The sequence below is a fragment of the Apis dorsata genome, unplaced genomic scaffold, assembly GCF_000469605.1.
Source record: "Apis dorsata unplaced genomic scaffold, Apis dorsata 1.3 scaffold_135, whole genome shotgun sequence".
Lineage (NCBI taxonomy): Eukaryota > Metazoa > Arthropoda > Insecta > Hymenoptera > Apidae > Apis > Apis dorsata.
Window position 1 is genome coordinate 776956 of NW_006263427.1, and position 20384 is coordinate 797339.

At 29.3% G+C, this 20384-nt stretch overlaps 1 protein-coding gene across 3 annotated transcripts in view; it reads right to left on the reverse strand.

The window, feature by feature from the left end:
• The window catches only part of LOC102676039 (zwei Ig domain protein zig-8-like), an 84464-nt gene extending 65319 nt beyond the window's left edge, over positions 1-19145 (reverse strand). Inside the window, exon 1 of one of the 3 annotated variants that reach the window (XM_031509277.1) lies at positions 18745-19145. The gene's annotated coding sequence lies outside the window, so the exon portion shown is untranslated. The other 2 variants (XM_031509276.1, XM_031509278.1) reach the window with 2 other exon arrangements.
• Positions 19146-20384: the final 1239 nt, after the last annotated feature.

Below are 20384 nucleotides of genomic sequence, written 5' to 3' on the forward strand. Positions count from 1 at the left end.
CTAATATTTTCTAAAATTTGTCATATTTTCAAAAAATATTTTTCATATTTCGTAAAAAAATTATTACAATAATTTACTGTTACTTTATATTTTTCTCGAATTTTTCAAAAATTAATCGATTATCCAGTAATCGTGCCGAGGCACGGTAACTAGGCCATTTACGTCATGTACAACTTCAAAAATAGGACAGTTCTCTAAATTTTAATTTTGAACAGACTTAACAAAGCTCTTGTTAAATCAGAATCCGTAATGTACGTGTTCACGGTGTTAATGTTCACGCCGACCTGTAAGCTACAACCCCTTTTACCATTCTCAATATGCATCTCGTGACTGTCGATAAATGCAAATGGAAGAGATTTTTTTTACCCTACTCTTGCTTTAGATGCGATCACTATCTACCTTGCAAAACAATCGCATCGTGCTATGCGTTTTAGGATTCGTTTAATTGAATTTCGCGGACAACTGAATTCGCATTACGATCATTTAAACTGTGTTTTTTCTGCGCAATCAATTTGAATCAGATTGTATAGAATTAATGAACATTTGCGTTCAACTATGTTCTCGATGAATTTAACGTGATAATTTCCCATTGCAAAGTGAATTTTTGTTAAGTGATCGAGAAAGTTTCATCGTTTGTTTATAATAAAAACGAGGGACGCAAGAAATAAGAGAAAAATGTCACTGAAATATGCATGAAATTAAAATTCTTGGTTTATGGAAGATATTTCCAATATTCGTCGAGATAAATATTTCACCTTATATCGCCGGAAAAATAATCACGTAATCTCAAAATTGTTACATAATTACTTCGGTACAATTTATATTTATATTATTTTTATATCGTAATTAAATCCAAAATCTCGAAGTTCAAAATTCAATGTGCAAAATCTTTCAAAAACCTAAATTCTTTTTTTTTCTCTTTCTCTCTCTTTCAAAAATATCCAATAATAAATCTTTTTATCATATTCTCTAATCTTTTTTCTACAATTCTCAATTCTTATAATACAGTGCCTTTTCTTACCATTTTCTTCCTAATGATCTGATTAAATATCCGACTAATAGTTTCATTTCAAAAACTTTTTGTAAATATATTTATATTCAATAAAAGTACAACAACTTTGAACTTTAGCAATCTATTAAAACATCAATCTTCTATTGTTTCTCCTCTTTCGCGGATAATTCAATTTATTTACCATTCTCTGTCACACTACAACTTCGTCTCTCATAAAATATATATTTCTATTATACAGAAACACGCTGGTTTTATGCACCATCCGAGATTGCTCGTAAAAATTCCCTTTCATGTTTCACCGAAACATATCTTCTCGACACGTAAGTAGATCGGCCAACTTCGAACAACTCGTCGAGTAAAATAATAAAAATGGATATTTGCACACCCGTTCACCTATAGACGATCGGGAACGGGTCCTATCTCGAACCACAGACCACGTCGCTACAATTTTGCGATGCATTCCACGTGTTACGTGCCCGGATCACTGATTTTTTCGATTGCCACCGAACAAGAAAGTCATGTCGATCGAAATTAGAACGTTCTAGAGAATTTTATTTTATTACTTTTTATTATTATATCGATTTTCATCTTTCGTTTGATCGTTTTGTTAATTATGAAATAAAAAATTTAATTTCAAAGAAAATACATCAATCAATGTTATTCTTTGTACAAACTGATAAATTAGTAAAAAATTATTATTTTAGGAGATATTTTAATTTTCAAAATTTTCTTTGTCTTTCATATGATAAATTTCATAAAATTGAAGTTAAAATATCTCTTAAAATAACTTAATTTTTTACTATAAATGATTACTTAATAGTTTTTTATAATAATAACAATTTATTTTTTTTCTACACCATTTAATTTCTATATAATATTTATTTTTATAAAACGAATAATTTACGAGTTATTTGAAATAATTATATTATGAGATTTATTCTGTATATAAATATAATTATTTTTAAATAGTAAATGAAGAAATGTAGAGATTAAATGATGAAATTTTTGATAAGTGATCAGGATATTAATTAATTATATATATAATATAAATCAGGATATAAAGTAAATGTTACAAATTTATTAATTAAAATTTATTAATTTTAATGCCTTTCTTTTTAGTTCTCTATTATCATACGAATGTACTTTAGAACATATTACTTTGTAATGGCTTTTAAGTCTGCTTTCTTTTAAACGTATGGTTATGATATAACATTTTTAGCTCCTGGCTTATAAGCTTTCGTTTTATTCCCCTTTCAACATTATTTTAAAATTGTACGATACTCAAAAATTTTACGTTTTGAATTGTAAATTCTATTTTGATTATTTTTCTAATATATTATTATAGCACGATCATACATCATAATCATAGAACGATTAATATATTTAAAAAAAGATTCACAAATTAAAGATTTTTCGTATGATTAAGAACAAAAAAAGAAAGATTTTCAAATAACTTTTAATTTTTAGTTATACTTTTTTTCATTCTATTTGATAGATGAATCAATAAAAATTTATTTCTTCCCTTAGAGAACAAAAATTTAACTAATCTATACATATCTTCATCCATAAATTATACTACTCATATTTCTTGTTTATTTAGAATTCGAAAAATTTGTTTCTTCTTGCAAAATATACGATTTCAAAAGCAAAGCTGATAATTTCACAGTTTAACACATATACATAAAGACGATAGGAAATTGAAACTATCAATATGACGTTTCGCGGTTTCGAGCGCAATGAGATTGTTATAATCGAGAACAGTGGAGGTTAGTTGCTCTTCGTATAGCCTTTTAGACGCACACCTAAACCCGAGTCAAAGTTACGGTGTACTGTTAATAATTACATTAAATAGACATGCGGAGGCTACAGCTCGCGCTTCCCTTGGGCCACCCTCCTGGAATTGAGTTTTTAATTAAACGCGCACCACTCATCGGTCAGCTCGTGGTCGGGATTAACGAATTTATTGGTAAATCGTGTTACGATGCGCACGTGAACATTCTATAATTAGACTTTCCATCTTTAGTGGCAGAATTTTATCGCATGATAATTCGAACGAAAAAAATTGCGAAATAATCGAATGAATAAATAGTAGAAATACGAAGATGTATCACAATATATCATAGCATTGATGTTTCTTTAAATTTACAAGATTTTCTCTAAAAAAAACATTACAGATAGAAAGTTGAATCTTTTTTTCAAATTGAATGATTAAAATGGGCTAATCTTTTAGGGTGAAAAAATTTGGGAACAAAGAGATGAAAAGAAATAGCCATATTATTCCCTATTCCTTTTTTTTTCTTAGTGAAACAATATATTACGTTTTCATTATTCGAATAATTCTACTCTTCTTAAAAATGGAAATGTTCTGTCTAATATTTTCTTATTTTAAAAAAATATTAGATAAAATGTTTTAATTAAAGAGATACAATCTATCTAAATTCGCTTAGAAAATTGTTTTATTTAATCACCGATATTCAAACCGTTAGATAGAAAATTCATAAAGAAGTTAATAATACTTAATCATTTATCAATTTCATCATTTTCAACTCATTATCGAACTTCGATTCGAACTTTCGGTTTCACGAAATCCTTCTTATTCTATTTTAAACAGCCAAAGAAGAAACGTTTCATGTGTAAATATTAAATCCATGAAACGTTCGAACAAAACTACATGAAATAAAGGAAACATCGAACACACGGGAAACGAAGGCACAAAGGGGAACAGGAACAATTTTACACTCGCCTTCTCATTGTGATCAATCGTTCACTGCTTCCACTAGACCTTTGTTCGAGTTTCGTTTATCGAAGACCATTTTAAAAGGTTGGCCCTGCTCAATCCTAATGTCATTTAACAGAAGACAAAGTATAGACGGCCCGTATTTCCAGAAACCAGTTTCTGAAAAGGGAAACCTTGCGCTAACATTCATCAGAGTCTACGAGTTCGTAATTTATAGGAAGAATCACGTAGTAAGCGTTAGTTGCTAGTGTGATCGCTATTTTGTAAAAGAGAGAAATAACAATAACTTGATTTTGATCATTTTATACGTTTTATTGGGATATAAAAGAGATCGTTAAATTCAAGATTAATTAGAGATATAATTTGATAGGATCTATCATCTAAAATATTTAAGAGATTAAATTAATGTGAGGATATTAAGAAAAAGGAATATTTAATTAATTTGAAAAAATTTATCTAATTTCAGGTCGCAATAATTTTTAAAAAATTAAGATTAATATAATATATATTAAGATTAATATAAATTTTATATCGAACTTGTCTGAAATTAAGTTTTTTGACTTTGTGAAGTATGAAAACATATGAACAAAATATATCAAAATTATGGTTATGAACATTATCATAACTTGAATATAAATGCATATTTATCATATTACATGCATTCTATATAAATAGGTGTTAAGCAAATGTCTAAAAGTCTAAAAGATAATAGATCAAATCAAAATAAAATGTTTATCATTCATTGATGATTAAAAACCCTATTAAAATTAGGAAAAGTTTAAATCGCTATAAAATTGAAAATAATAATTTTTAATCATTGAATGAAAAACTATTGAAAGCATCTTGACTTTTAAAACGCTTTTTCATTTATCTCGATACGATTTCCGGTTCTCGAGATAAGTTTCTCATCGTGTAAAGATAAGGGTAATTTTTAATCGTATCTCTATCTCTCTTTACTCGGACCTCTCGCTAGCATCTTCTTTCACTGACCTATTCCAAACTCCAGACAAACGACAGACGCGATTCCTGGAAGTTGTGCGCATTTTTAGGAAAAAATCTAGGTTACTGTTAAGTTAGATGGTGGGCCATTCATATACTGTCTTAAGTACTATGGACACTCTAAATCTCTATATGTTGGCAATCAATTGAGATATCAGAATAATTCAAAAACTAACTTCAATGATATAATTTTTTCTATTTCTTGAATTTTAATGAGATATATATAATATATTTTCTATAATATATTGATTACATATTGGAATAAAAATGCGCAATCTAGTTATGATTATATCATTAATACTATAAATTTTTATTTTATATTAAAATATAGAAAATTTTGATTAATATAATGTCAATTGCTATTTATCCAATAATTTATGACAACTTAATTTCAAAATATTATACAGAATTAGCTAGAATATGAAAATGTAAATACGTACATTACGTTAACTTTACATGTTAATTATCGATTTTTCATTTATAATTATTCGTTTTAGTAAAGTTTTCCCCTATTGATAAGCTTCTATAATATATCCTGTAATTTATGCATACATAATTTTGCATAATTTTCGTTAATGTATAAAATGACGTTCAAGCAATGAATTTTATAACAATTTAATAGCATCCTATTTATACCTTCAATTATTCGTTTCTTTATATTGATTGCCAATCAAAAATTATAATTATAAATAACATTATATAATAAAAAATTATAATATTATTTATAATTAATAATAATAATATTCTTAAGAAATAATTTAGAAATTGTGTCAGTATTCTTTCAATGTTTAGACCTTTTTTACATTGAAAACTATAAAATAAACATATTCAAAAAATAATAAAATAAAAATAGTACACATGTGGCGAAACAATAATTTTTTCCTTGCTTTTGGCTCATATATTTTTCACGAGCAGTTTTTCCGTTTCATTGGGAAAAAATGTCTCGTATTACTGGTAATAGCACCGCATGACATATTGCCATTTTTCTTGAATATAACTGGAGATCAAGAATGATATTTCTTAGATTTCCACCACTTGTTACTCTGCTTTTTCTTTTTCTTCTCAGAATTATCGATAATTAATATTTTTTCTTTTCAAATATTTATCATTAATTATAATTCAAGAAATTACGTAAATTAATTATCATTATTTCCTAATAATTCATTACGTTGGAAAATTATTCATATAAAATTGAATAATAAAAATTTTTGAAGTTATACTAATTACAAGAATTATACTTTTAAATTATTCCAACGTAAATTATAATTAAATTTAATTATTCTTTTGTTAATGTGATTTTTCTAGAACAATATATAGTATTAAGAAATATATAATATTAAGAACAAATCTTGTTCAATTTTTATATAATTAAATATAGCGTAATATTATTATTTTATATGAAATATTCTATTATCAATTCCTTCAATAATTCCTCCAATAATTCCTTCGATAGAGATTTTTTCTAACGACAAAATCTTGAATAATTTCCTAGAATTATATATCTATATACTATAATATGCATGCAAATATGGCACGTATGTTAGCTAAGAAATATGACGCAAGTTTAGTGAGGAAATTTTTCTCGAATGATGCGAACCATGCATTATACTTAAATGCGCTTAAAATTACCTACGTATATGTACATAATTTCAAAATGAATGGGCTTGAACGCGGGAAGTGAATACAAATGAAAACTTTTCCATAGAAAAAATAATTCTTTTCTAAAAGAATTTAAAATTTACTTACATAAACAATGGAATTTGAGTGAACAAAGAAATCATTTTTTAATTATTTTATCACAAAATATAATTACACTTATGTAAATAAAAAAAATATTTGATTTTTTTTTGAAAATTCCTTTCGAGACACTTCTACACTAAAGTATAATCTTAAATTTATTTATTTACTTTTATTTGAAACAAATTCACAATAATTTCTGAAATATCAATTAAAAAACCTACAAAATTTCAAATTGATTCGAAATTTCATTCGATAACTTCTTCTAAAAGAAATTTCACGACTATATCTTATAATCTTTACACAAATCTATGTCTTTAAGTAGATAAAAATAAAAAAATATAAAGGAAAAAGAATGATTATCATTAAAACGTTATAACGTAGGTAACTTCTTCGATAAAAATCAAGAAACTTTTACAAATAGTAAAAATTGATGAAAGTAGTAGTTCAAATGATAAAACGTGAGTCTGTCGAGTAACTTTCATGTCTTGAAACTCCTTTAAGTTTAAAAATTATATATTACTTATAATTTTACTGACATATCAAATCATCAAAGTGATAATAAGAACTTGTACCTAAGAACATTAATATAAATTAAATGAAAGATTCTATATCCTTTTATTTACTCAAGAATCAATATTTTATCATACTTCATTATGCAGCTTTTTATAAAAATAAATCGTCGAAGATGGTTGCAAATAGTGAATTTTTCATCAAATCGTTTTGCATGCATAATGAACACATTGAGCGCATCATTTTGATAGGATAGATCAAGAACATTGGAAACTTAAACTAACTTGGATCAAGTTGTTAAGTTATATTTGGATTAATAAATTATTTATTTATATACATTTCCATTCCTTCCGATGATAAATTTATAATTAAAATCTTTAATTAAATACTTTTAGCCGCGTAGATTCATTTGATATTTAATATGAATGCTTGCTTCTGATATAATATTTACATTGTATTTAATTTTATAAATAATATAATTAATATTATATATATATTTCTAATTTTTAACTTTCTTTATTTTTTTTAATTTTTAAGAAAAATTTAAATATTTTTCGAATATCATGATTTGAAAAGTTAATAAAAATATAAAAATTTACAGTTCTTGTTTCTAGAAGATATTTATAAAGATATTTTTCTTTTTCAATATGTTTACCTTTGTTTCAAAGGGATTATTCCCACTAAAGTAAAAACAATCCACCCATGTTTTTCACTCATATCTTTATTTATTTTACTTATATCTTTATTTTCGTTAAAACGTTTTCTTTTATGAAATTTTATCAAAATTTATTTTTATGTGTGTAGTATTCTCTACATACAGGAACAAACATGGGGAACAAAAGAGTGAAAGATTGCGCTTTTTTGTATCAAGTTCGATAAATTTAAATTTTCACGAAAAATATTTTCAATTGTGCGTTGCATATCATCTAGGTTGAAATTGAAGATAAACAACGTTTGTAAAGCATCTCTGTTTCTACCTCAGTACCATCATTTTTCTTTTGACTTTTTTACTCGCCTTGCTTCGATAACGCCAGCTTGCAAGTAATTTCGATTTGTTCTATTGGCTTGACCAAAAGCCTATTTATTTTTTAATCTAACTCACATATACCGCCGTGCTAGCTTTATTCTGATGAGCATGCAGTTTTCATTTCGTGGAAGCGCGGTTCATCGGTTCCCTTACGAGGCTTTTTTCGGTATCACGCTCAAAGAGAAATTTTTATTTTGATGGATTATATTCGAAGAACGATGCCAAACAGAGCAGATTACACGTGAAAAAATATTTAACGTGCCATGTATTTCAAAAAGACTGTATTGTCTTCAAATCTCGTTGAACTCAACTTTAGATTTGAGCCAAAATGTTTCGCATGAATTTTTAATAAACATATACGAGATAGACAAATTTTGAAAAATTTATAAAGAATATTCATTAATGATAATGAATAATAATAATAAAGAAGATATATATAATAAGAATATCTTTAATTTGGGAAAACTGAAATTAATGAATTGGAATAATGAACATGAAATATAATTATAACTATAAAATTAATTTTATATTTACCTAATTTGTTAATGCGAACAACAAATTTGCACATTGTATGATAATATATTTAATCATCTCTAAACAGATTAATATCGATAAAGCATAATTACGAAATGCCAGAATAATTCGAACAGCATAGTTTATATAGTTTATCATAATCCTACGTTACATCAACTTCTCGTATTTTAACGAAATAAATACAAATAATATTTTAACACAATAGAAACATACAAATTACACGCAAATAATTATAGAAGATAAAGTATCTTTAAATGCAAAGCTTCTAAATAATTATTCATCCCAAAATCCACATTCCAACGAAAAATTTCACGCTAAATTTATCGAAGCGCAAATTGCTAAAAGTATACTCGACGCATAAGTCACAACGTTCAGCTTTTACGTCCCATATATCCTCGTTCCGCGCTTTTCACCACAAAATATTCTAAATCGCCACCAGTATCGTTTCACGGGACACGTTATTTTCACCTCTTCTCAACGATTTATCATCTAATCTCCATTCATTAAACGTCGTCGAAGTAATCGTTAAATCGCCCCTTTTGATTATACATTAAACGGTATTCTAATTAACCGACACGTCTCCCTCTTTCTCTCTCCCTCTCCCTCTCTCTCTCTCTCTCGTTACCATGTACAAACGAGAAGGCCAACAGAGTTGCAGTTGACAACTCTGGCCAACATTCACCCCCGATGGCATGTTATCTTTTCAAGCCCGAATACCTGTTTAACCGTTTGTTGTTTTCAATTAGATTGTCGCGTGCCTCCCTGGATGCAATGCAACTGCACGCCTATAATTAATGAATCTGAACGGGGTTAACTGGCCGCGTTAAATTTCACAGCAAAGCCGCGTCTACAATTTCAAACGTTGATCCTCGCCCTGTAATCACGAATGCTCGTTCTTTCGCTCGACATTTACCACGAATAATGATTCTAAATTGTTTAATGAACATATGATCCTACTTTTTGTGCCCTCATTTAAATAGTCGAAATTTCCATTCTAATAAATATAATGCGTCGAAAAATTATTGTAATATTCAAATCAACTCATAAATATTTAGGAACGCAACTCTGTTATATAAAAGCAGATCTCGATTTTCTCTATTATATTAGTATATATAGTAGTATCTTTAATAATTCTACAATTCTGTCTGACATCTATTCAAATAGGTGAATCTTTAAAGCGAAACTTGAGAGAAATAAATATGAGTCAGTTAAAAAATTGACGTCAAAGTTTATTCAATAATTTATCTCATTGAAATTCACTTCGAAATAGATTTCAAAAATTAGTGACACTATTGTACACGACTCTTCCATTTGATCACAAAAATATCCTCTTATCTCTTTTCACTTTAAAAATTCTTTCAAACATTTTCTTCCAAACCAAACTTAGCGAGTTTCGGTATAATATCTAAGATAACGATCATACATAATCTTTCAAAGTATCCTTTTCCCCATATTTTACAACATTCCTACTACTTCCATTAGCGAACAAACGGGAACGAAAATAAAAGAAATGCATTTTTTTCCCCTCCCTATGCGATATTCGCAATACCATCCTGTGTTCTTTTTCTTTCCTTTTCGTCCACACTCGACAAGAGGCGTATCGCATGCTCTTTTCGCATTGCCCAAGGCGTATTATTTTTTCGCGCTCGGATTCCAAACCTCGGCCGGAAATTCTCCTGTTCGCCATTCGGTACGATGAAATCACGCGTGAGCCTCAGCAGTGCTGCTTCAACGACCGAAATTCCTCTATACCTAGTGATCTTGTGTGTATCAAAGGTAGCTATTCCGGATAAATCCAGGATGCATCGATCGAGTGCATCTGGCGCGAGGCGGGGAAAATAAATTGTTTACGTCTTTGATTTCCCTCACGTAATAAAAGATGCACTGGAAACTCTAGAAAGCGAGGTACGCCGCAGCCAAGTTTTGCGACCGGATATCGCTTCGTTGAACTTTCTGAAAATTTAAATTTTCCCGCGAATTATTAAGCTCAAGGTTGATGTCGAGGTGTTATATTTCGCATTACAAGGGAACGTGTGATGGTTTATTATCGTTTGATGAACCGAGTGAAACTTAAGATGCTTGAATGGCTAAAGACATTCTGATAATCGTTGTTTCAATAATATAGTTCTTATAGGAATTCTTGTAGAAATATTAATATTCATTCCTCGATTATATTTCTCTGAATTGATAAAATTTTTATTTCGTTTCATTTTATTTTTCCTTTAATGATAGTAATGCTTAATATGTTTGTTAATTATAAGAGATTGTTATAGTAGAGTTATAATAGATTGTTTTTTAGATGAAATTCTAAAATGAAATTTTTTAATCAACTTCTAAAGGGATGTTAATATATTCGTGAAAGATTGTTTTTAGAAGATTTTAAAATAAATAGTAATTTCTTCGCTTGAAAAATATTCTTTATTATTGCTAATTTGATATTGTTTTTTCAATCACATTTAATTGTTCGATTTTAGTTTTGTACATTTTTAAAAATAACATATTGATGTTCTCTACGTTTCACACGTGAAATTACGGGAAATTAATTCAGAAATTTTTTCATAACTTTTAAATAAATTTGATATTGATCGCGGAAAATTGCAATTCCCGAATGAAATTATTTTCTATATATTAGTTTTCAATAAATATTGGTCATTTTTTGTCGAATTATATATATAAACTTTTAGAAAAAAAATTTATAATTGGTATAATTTTATCGAATTATTATCCTTTGCCAAATCATAACACATTATATAATCCTTTACCTAATCCATAAGTCACATATTATATACTTGATCATTATAATTTGTCGCGATAATTTATTATTGCCTAAATAAAATAACTCTATGAATAATGTGATTGCTCATACATATGCATATTTAATTTTAAATTAAATATTCAAGCAATTATCGACATTGTTATCAAACTACTGCATGTATGGTATTTAATTGTTGTGGTATCGACCCTGAAGTGGGACGCTTGGACATGGATAAACAGTATCGAGAGTATTCATTATACGCAACCGCGTTACAGATCGATCGATGTCTATGTACCAACTATAGATTAGAAGGGATGATCAAGGTAACGCCAATCAAAGCCTATACGATATGTCATTTGGAAGTAAGCAACCCATCATGAACAATCCCAATTGATTACGGTCTTCTGCTTTGATCACTTGCGTGGTGTAATATATATCGTGATTTTATTAATAAATATATCTATTAATAAATATATCTATGGAAATATCAAGAATTTAAAATATTAAAATAATTATATTTTATATTGAATTTAGAAAAATTTCATTAATCGAATAAAATTAACGAAAAACTAATAATTAATTTCAATGAAAATTATAATATATTTTAAATATTTTACATTAAGTTAATTAAGTGGAATTGTTCATGCTTCAAATGATTTTCATGATTATCTCGAACATCTAACCAATAATAAATTAAATTTAATGAATTAATATCATAATATTACAAGAGAATCTTTAAAATAAAATATACATATATATATATACATATATACATATATATATATATAATTTTAATATATATTAAAAGAGAATCAGTATTTCAAAGGAAGCATCGTTAAAGCACACTTATACAACTGTGTCGCTCCACTAATATTTCATAATGATTTCGCATAAAACTCTTTTGCAGAACTTATTTTCTTATAGTTTGGAGATGCTTTATCCGTTCTAACAATTTAACTTTTTTAAGTTTCCTGCATATACTATCAACCTTTTCCATTCTTTAAAACTTATTATTTGCAAACCAATATAATTTTCATTTTCAGTGGAAATTATGGAATCAAATTGCTCAAAAAAATTAGTGTTATTATCCATAGAAATTAAGAAACTGTGAACTAATTAAACCTTGAACACATTGTTGTATAGAATCTATACTAAAATTTAGTATTTTGCATTTTTTTATTTGTCATTTTACTTCAAATAAATAATAAAAATCTTAACAAACATTTCAATCAAAATAAATAATTTACAAAATGTATATTTTATTCGTATTCTTTAGCTGATTTGATATTTTGAATTCATTTTTAAATAATGAAATGAGATTTTAACAATTAGCAAGTAATTCATTTGGAGAGAAAAATATTTATCTATATTTTCTTCATTTTAGTAAAGTGAAATCAAAAAAATAACATGATTTCATACGTATATGTCAAAGAATAAAAAATGAAATTATATTTTTAAATTATCCTTGTTAAAATTTCTTTATAATGAGTTTTCTAATAGAGTTTTTTAATAGAGTTTCGAGTTCTCGAATTAAGAATTAATCGTAACATTTTATAATTTCTATGAATACAAATACCAAATATAACTGCCTCAATTACATTTCTACTTTTTGACTTGAAAGAAGAAAAAAAATATTGAATGCAATGTTTCAAAAATTCAATAACCAATAAAAAATTTAAGCTAGAATTTCATCGCTTCAAAAAGTTCTTTCATAAAAAATCTATCAACAAATTTATTGATTATACTTATTATTTTCATTATTATTATCAATTTCAATAAATACGAATATCAAATAAACGATTCAATCTCGATCCCTTCACTCGTAATATCGATTACACGTGATTCTACTTAGATCGATGGCGCGAAATTTAATTACTCGATCAATAAAGTAATGTGCCCGACAATTGAATCCACGTGAAATCGATCCATCCGTGTTAGATCTTCAATTTCATGCGATTATGCATCTTCCGGAAATCCTTGGATTTCGATTGCGCCCTTCACGTTGACACGTTTGTCAAACTCGACTCTATTCCTGTACAGGTTCGATGGAAATTGAACGGACGGCTTACGAGCTCCGTCCGTTGTACCCAGTCGTTTACATGCTAGACTGGAAATAAGATGGATCACCGATCGTGTAAACCATTATTCGACATTGCGCGTGGAATCGATTATCGAAATAATCATGGTCACGTCCACTGTCTCCTGTCACGTGTGCGTTTCAGATGATCTTTTCAAATTATTGAATTTCTAGACACGTCTCTCCCTAGTATACCCGTCAATGAGAACATAATTTTTATAAATATATTATCTGTTGTTTAATTTATATATTATGACATTTTTACTCGAGCTATTCATAGTATTTTATCTATTCTTCATTATTTTTGTTGTTATATCGTCTCTTGAACATGAACGTCAAACTTTGAACATCATAAATCATAAATACGCGTAAATATCTTCTGTGAGTGCATTCAATATCACTTTTGAATTGTAACAATGAGAAAAAGTATGAAAGAATCTATCCGGAATTCGAAAACTTTAGACTTCAAGATTAATGGTCCAGAATTCTGCACTCACATTCAAAATGATCTTTTACCTATTTTTCGTCACTCTCATATATAGATCTACAATATTTTTAGGCGATCACCAAATATTCAAATACTAATAGTGGCTAATGTAGTTTAATTTTGATATTATGTATAATTAATATTTTATTAATCGATATTAATGGTTATTAGTAGTTCTAAACTAATACCAACAATATATATCTAATAATATCTAACGTAATTTAAATTGGTATTAATTTTAGTTGATATTGTTTTTATTACCAGTTAATTAGTATCGATACTTATTGGCCATTAGGGGAATCCACAGTTTAATATAAGTTCCAAACCACCATCAACTACCATGTCACCTATTCATATATTAAAAGTATTTGACAACTTAACTTTGGCTGTTATTCTTGTTATTAATATTATTAACTGGCATCTATTATTACAATTTAATAAAATATTGCAATTCGAACTATCATCGATAATTCATAATATTTCCAAATGATTATTCATTTAAAAATCATTCATCACTAATGGCTGACGTAAGTGAACTATTTACAGTAAAACTAGAATCAATAAATCAGTATATCGTAAAGTTCATTCCCAGTTTTAGAAATGTAGTTTTTTGACCTTTCTTTTTTTCATAAAACTTGTATAATTCTTATTGAAATCGACTTCGTTTAAAGAATCTAGGTAAACTAGCGAAGCTCGCGTGTCATAGGATCGACCAATTCACGCTGGAATCATTTTTCAGAACGCTACGTGACATTAAATTTTGTCGACTTCCTTCGAGAGGATGCGAGAGAAATATAAGGCGAGATTGCAATGACTGACACTTTGCAATGACGCGAGAAAACATGGCTTTCTCGATCCGTATCGTTTGAATTTATCGAGGATAGTAATTGTGTATTTGTAATTTTAGATAAAATCTATTGATTCCAATTGTATTTAAACTCCGTTCCATTTAAAAAGATTTTAGATCATCAATTACTATCATATAAATGGCTTACTTGTGAATATTGTATATTTTTTTTTTTATACTTTTAAAGAAAAATAAATTTAAAGATTAATAGTAAGATTGATTCACGAATATAAAACAACTAAAATTTTTAATAAATGCAATTTTTTATAAAATAGTCAAGAATTATTTTGTTGCATATAAGAATTCAAATTTTGTAAAAAAATGAATATATAATATTTGTATAGTAAGCCACTAATAAGGAATAAATTAAAGATATAAAATAAAATATTAAAATTACCCGGTAAAAGTTTTCATTTGCAAAGAAATTTAAGATATGACTTCATTAACCCTCTTAATTCTATAGATCCCTTATATATATTCATATCTACATACGTACATGTATACATGTAGGATATTATCGTATTCATATGCTAAGCTTGAAAAATCGCAAGTCAGCACTATGAACAAAAATATAGCTTAATCTTTTACTCCCTTTTCATTTTTGTAATTAATAGACTTTTTGAAATGCCCTTTAGTGAGACTTTGTAATTTATCAAAATTAACAATTTCTTTCTTAATTACGAAATGTTCGTTATTTATAAAATGTGATTTTCAAAAAAAAAAACAAATTCAATAAATCTCTTCTCCGATTAAAATTTATATTCAGAAGAAGAAAAAAACCGGTCAACGAGTCTTTAAAGATAAAAATCCGACGTTAATCGGTCGCAAGAGAAAGTCCTTCATGCATAAAATCGTCAAAAAAAAAAAAAATGGACGCAAGAGAGTAGCGTAAGAAGGTACGACTCTCGACGAAGAGGCGCAGACCCATTCTCAGAGCGGTAACCTCGAACCTCGTGAACAAGCGTCGTGTCTTTGTTAAAGGGACAATTAGCATTCTGAATAAAATGGAAAGCAAGTGAAGGTGCAACGGTGTATCACGAATATTAAGAAAACGCTGAATGATTCGCGATCTGCAACATGCTTTTGATTTACATTTATCTAACCAAAAAGCAAGGTCCATCGTCCGTCAATTCTATCTCTCCGTTTTCTGCTTCCATGTTTATGCGACAAATTGCTTCTGAACCGGTCTGAAGTGGAATTCTGTTTGCGGATGTTCTCGAATCAACGCGAGAAACTTTATATCTCGAGGATACGGCTATTATCGGGGGAAGAGGAAATTGTCGGTTTTGTTTTTAGGAAACTTGGCCCAAAAGTCTATCCAAATCTAATTCCACGGTGATCTCGAACGTCGAACGTGGAGGAAGATTGAATTCAGCGGTGTGCGCACGTATCGAACAAAAATGTTCGTTCGACGCTATTCGTTCGGACGGAGGAATTTTAATGAAATTGCTTTCCGGAATAAATCGATTTTAATGAATCTGAACATCGAAGTTTCTTCCAAGCTTTGATGAACGTTAATTCTCAGACCGCAAATTCGCGCGAATAATCAAGATATCCGTATTCGATATCACCTATGCAAAGGTTTGTATCGATTATCGAACGACTCGGCCTATGCTTACAATGGACTTTTATGGGCCGCCGATAGACCCGCCATTCATAACAACATGCTTCTGCCTCCGATGACTTCCTTCTGTACGCTTTCTCGGTGATAAGACAAAGACCTCGTTGCAAGCTCGACATACTTTGTTCCGTTCTATCTTGGTCTTTTTGTAAGTTGCAAGAAGTATCGGAAAATATACTTTCGATAAAAAATAGGTTTAAGCGATGTTAACTAATTATTTGGAGATTATAAAAAATTTTCGCTAGAAAATTTTTTAATTAAGGTTAATAAAAAGGTTAAAGATCGTAACTAGCTTAATTTTTTTTTGAATTATTTAAAAAAGTTTGAAATCTGAAAATTTGCATTTTTTCTTCCTTGATAATGATGAATAAATTACGAATATTTATAAGAAAGTAATAATACTTTAGATATAAGATAAATTAATATTAATATTGTTTTTTCAAAATGACAATTCTATCTACAAATTTGTATCAATCTTAAAAGCAAGAAATCCAAATTAAGTTGAAACTATTTAAAACTATTAATTATTAAATTTGAAATCTCCTTTCAATCCAAAAAAAAAAAAACGAACAATCACTTTCCTCAAACTTGCAACTTATTCTGCTTCGCTTCTTCCATAGCGCATTCACATTAATAAAATTTCCCCCGACTCACCTACACCAAAATTCCAAAGAATATTCAATCTCGGGGACAAAATCAAGGAAAACGTACAAAAGAAAATTTGAAATCAAATAGTCGCTCCAACTTCTCCATCAGAGAAGTCCTGAACGGCCACATCACTTTGGACAATCGAAACTTTCCTTATTGCTCGAGAAGGTTATTATGAAAATCTCGACGCGGAAAGTCCCTGTGGCGAACAAGTACGTATCCAATTTACGTGACACGTGTCCATGGGGATACTCTTGATTCGAGTTTCAACAGAGTAAAGGATTAAATTTACAGTCGACTGCCGCCATGGATTCATTGAATGCAATCCTGGCTTGATGGCGCGCTCTTTGACGAGGTAGTGAGTTTTTGATGGGACGGTCGGTCGTTAGACGAGTTTTCGAGGTTTTTATTTATGTTGGCGCGTGCTCACGAACCGCATCAACGTTCGCCACGTCTTTCCGCCTGTTTCTGAATACTACCACATACGTCATAATTATCACGAGTTAAGATGAACATTTTTCCTTTCTCTCTCTCTCTCTCTCTCTCTCTCCTTCCAGACACCGTTCAGGAAACTAATTAGCTACCGCATAACGAGCGTCCCACGAACAAAAAGAAGTCACGTAATTAGTCGCAGCTAAGAACTCGAGTTGGTATCGATCCTCAGATGAAAGATGCACGGACACTGGACGAATATTATTAACACGTCTATTGAATATAAATGAAGATCTTTACGAAGGATATAGAAAGTTTTCGAGACATAAGAATCTTGATTGATGGTTTAAATGATATCAATTTTCGAATGAAAGATACGTGAAAACTGTACGAATATTTTCATATACTCTATTGAGAGATCGATTTAAAAAAAAAAGTTTTTAACTATCGAGAAATCAATCTGTAAAATAAGTCTTTTAAAATAATTTAATAATGTCTAAATTACTTGAACCAAATAATTTTAAACATATTTATATTAAATTATTAATATATAAAATCAATATGTATCAATTATATTCGAACTAGTAGAATATTATTTTCCATATCATAGCAAGAAAATTTTGCTCGTCGACAAAATTAATAAAAGAAAAAAAAAAATTCTCAATGAAAGAAAGAATTCCTATCAAATCTTTTAATCTTTGAACTTGTTTTCAACATCAGAATTTTCTAAACGAATACGATAGATCCTATCTGTACAATTTCTCAAGTTTCCCGCGCAAACAAACTTCCTCATGAATGAAAACTTCGAACTTCCCTAGCAGCTTGTTGAATTATATTCATCCTATTAATTCACCAAAGGAAAGCACGTGTTAACGTTTAAACTTAACGCACGTAAAGAACAATGGAAATTTTCTCGAAGAAAAAACTTTCTATCCTACTTCTCAACCAACTAGACACAATAGATCCTCCAAACACGTGAAACTTTCGTAGTCACAAAACAATTCTCGTATGAACAAAATTACAATGCAATTTTGCAAAACATGCAAATACACAAGTGAATTTCTTTTTTATTTCTTTCTCAAAAACTTACCGAGGACAATTCACTGTTCACGTTTTCAAATGTTCTATCACAATATCATGGAGACGATATATGTTCCCTAAACACAACAACATAACTCACAACTCGTGCACCACGGTCGGCTGCCGACTGACTGCTTTCAGTTTGAAAGCTCGCAAGTCTAAGAAGCGACCTCTGCCACCACCACGTGCTTTCCATGGATCCGCCGTCAACAGCGCCACGACTGGTGATCCTACGAACCTCTCATTGTCCTGGAAAATCTTCGTAAGCTCCAGCTTTCTGTGCCGCAACATCCGATTCAAGCAGCTTGATATCGGTCTGATGATTAACGCGCCTGTTGGAAACTACAAATAAAAGAGGGCTTTGTCGTTGCAGCCATGATAATCCATTTGCAGTTGCAAGTTGTATTCATCGCGGCAACCTATAGGAATTTACGACTAACACTATGTACACTTATTTAGTTTTTTCTTTGATTCTTTGATTCTGTATTAACCGAGTTTCTTCTATGTTTAAAGTTCCTATGTACATTGGATATTGAATTTTTAGTGAATGAAATTGGAAGAAGAAAATTTTGATAAATCGTTTTGATAAATGATAATATAAATGATAAAGCGTGTAATATTTCAATACTTGAGATATTTAAAAGTTAAATTGGTTGATTTTATTTTTTATTTTTTTCTTTTTAAGTTTCAAAAGTCATATGATTTATCGTCAACTTGATTTATTGAAGTGACTGAAGAAATAAAAAAAATGCATCTTTTTTTTTTCAAATATGAAAACAATGATTTCAGTTTGTTGATGATACTGATACTGATACTTTTTCCATTTCAGATACATTTGGTTTAAACGTTTAAACCATTTATTTTATAAATTTAATATATTCGTAAGAGTATATACACGATTCTCTTATCAAAATCTCTTTGCTAAGTAATTCTCAAGTATCTACTTTTTCTATTTTGACTCGATTTTTTGAAACATTCTCTCTATTATCTCGAAACTAAATTTAATTTTAATACTAATTTAAAAAAAATTAAATCAATCTTTCTTTCGAAAAAACTATCAAGCAACTATCATAGATTTTAATTTTTAAATTAAAATTTTGACAAAAGCCAAAATTTTCAAATGATTTCGCGAAAGTCCAAAATCTTTCGAATAAATTCTTTCATTATCAATGATATGATGATCCAATTACCGTTAAAAGCAAAGGAATCCGATATTTGAAGCGCGAATTAAAATTAGATGCTTTTTTTTAAGTACGGTAAACAAATCCAAAGCAGAAATTACGAAAGCTCGCGAATTTCGCGAAAAGCTCGAGACTCAAAAAAAAAAAAATCACTTCCCTTCTCTTTTATTTATCGCCCGAGAAATGAAATATTACAGGCCATTTAATGACGACGGGATCTCCCGCAAATTTCTATCGATCCTCCGCCATATTTGATCCACGATCCACCGAATGGACATTCGAAACTGACGAAGATTAATCGATCTTGGTTCAATGTATCACGCAACCGCGATATTATTCGTCAGAATTCACGGCTCCTTCTATATCCCGAAACGCTCTTTATTGTCGTACGTCGGCCATTCTCGTGGTAAAAACAAAAGCTATGAATGACTTGCGCGGGACACACAGTGCTCGTAAATCTTCGACTTGTGACACTGTGCTGCTGCGACCTTCCAATTACATTCGATGGATTAATCTCACGATCGGATCCCGTTGGCCGACGTTTCGAGGCCGACGACCCTGCAACAAGCCTCTCCACCATCGTTTGTTTTGCTCTTCCCGCCTTTTCCGCGTGTTCCTCTTTTTCTAATCATCGGTGTCGGTGGCGTTCGAGCGCCCCCCCTCCACTTCCGCAGCTGTTGACCGTGCGCCCATCCGT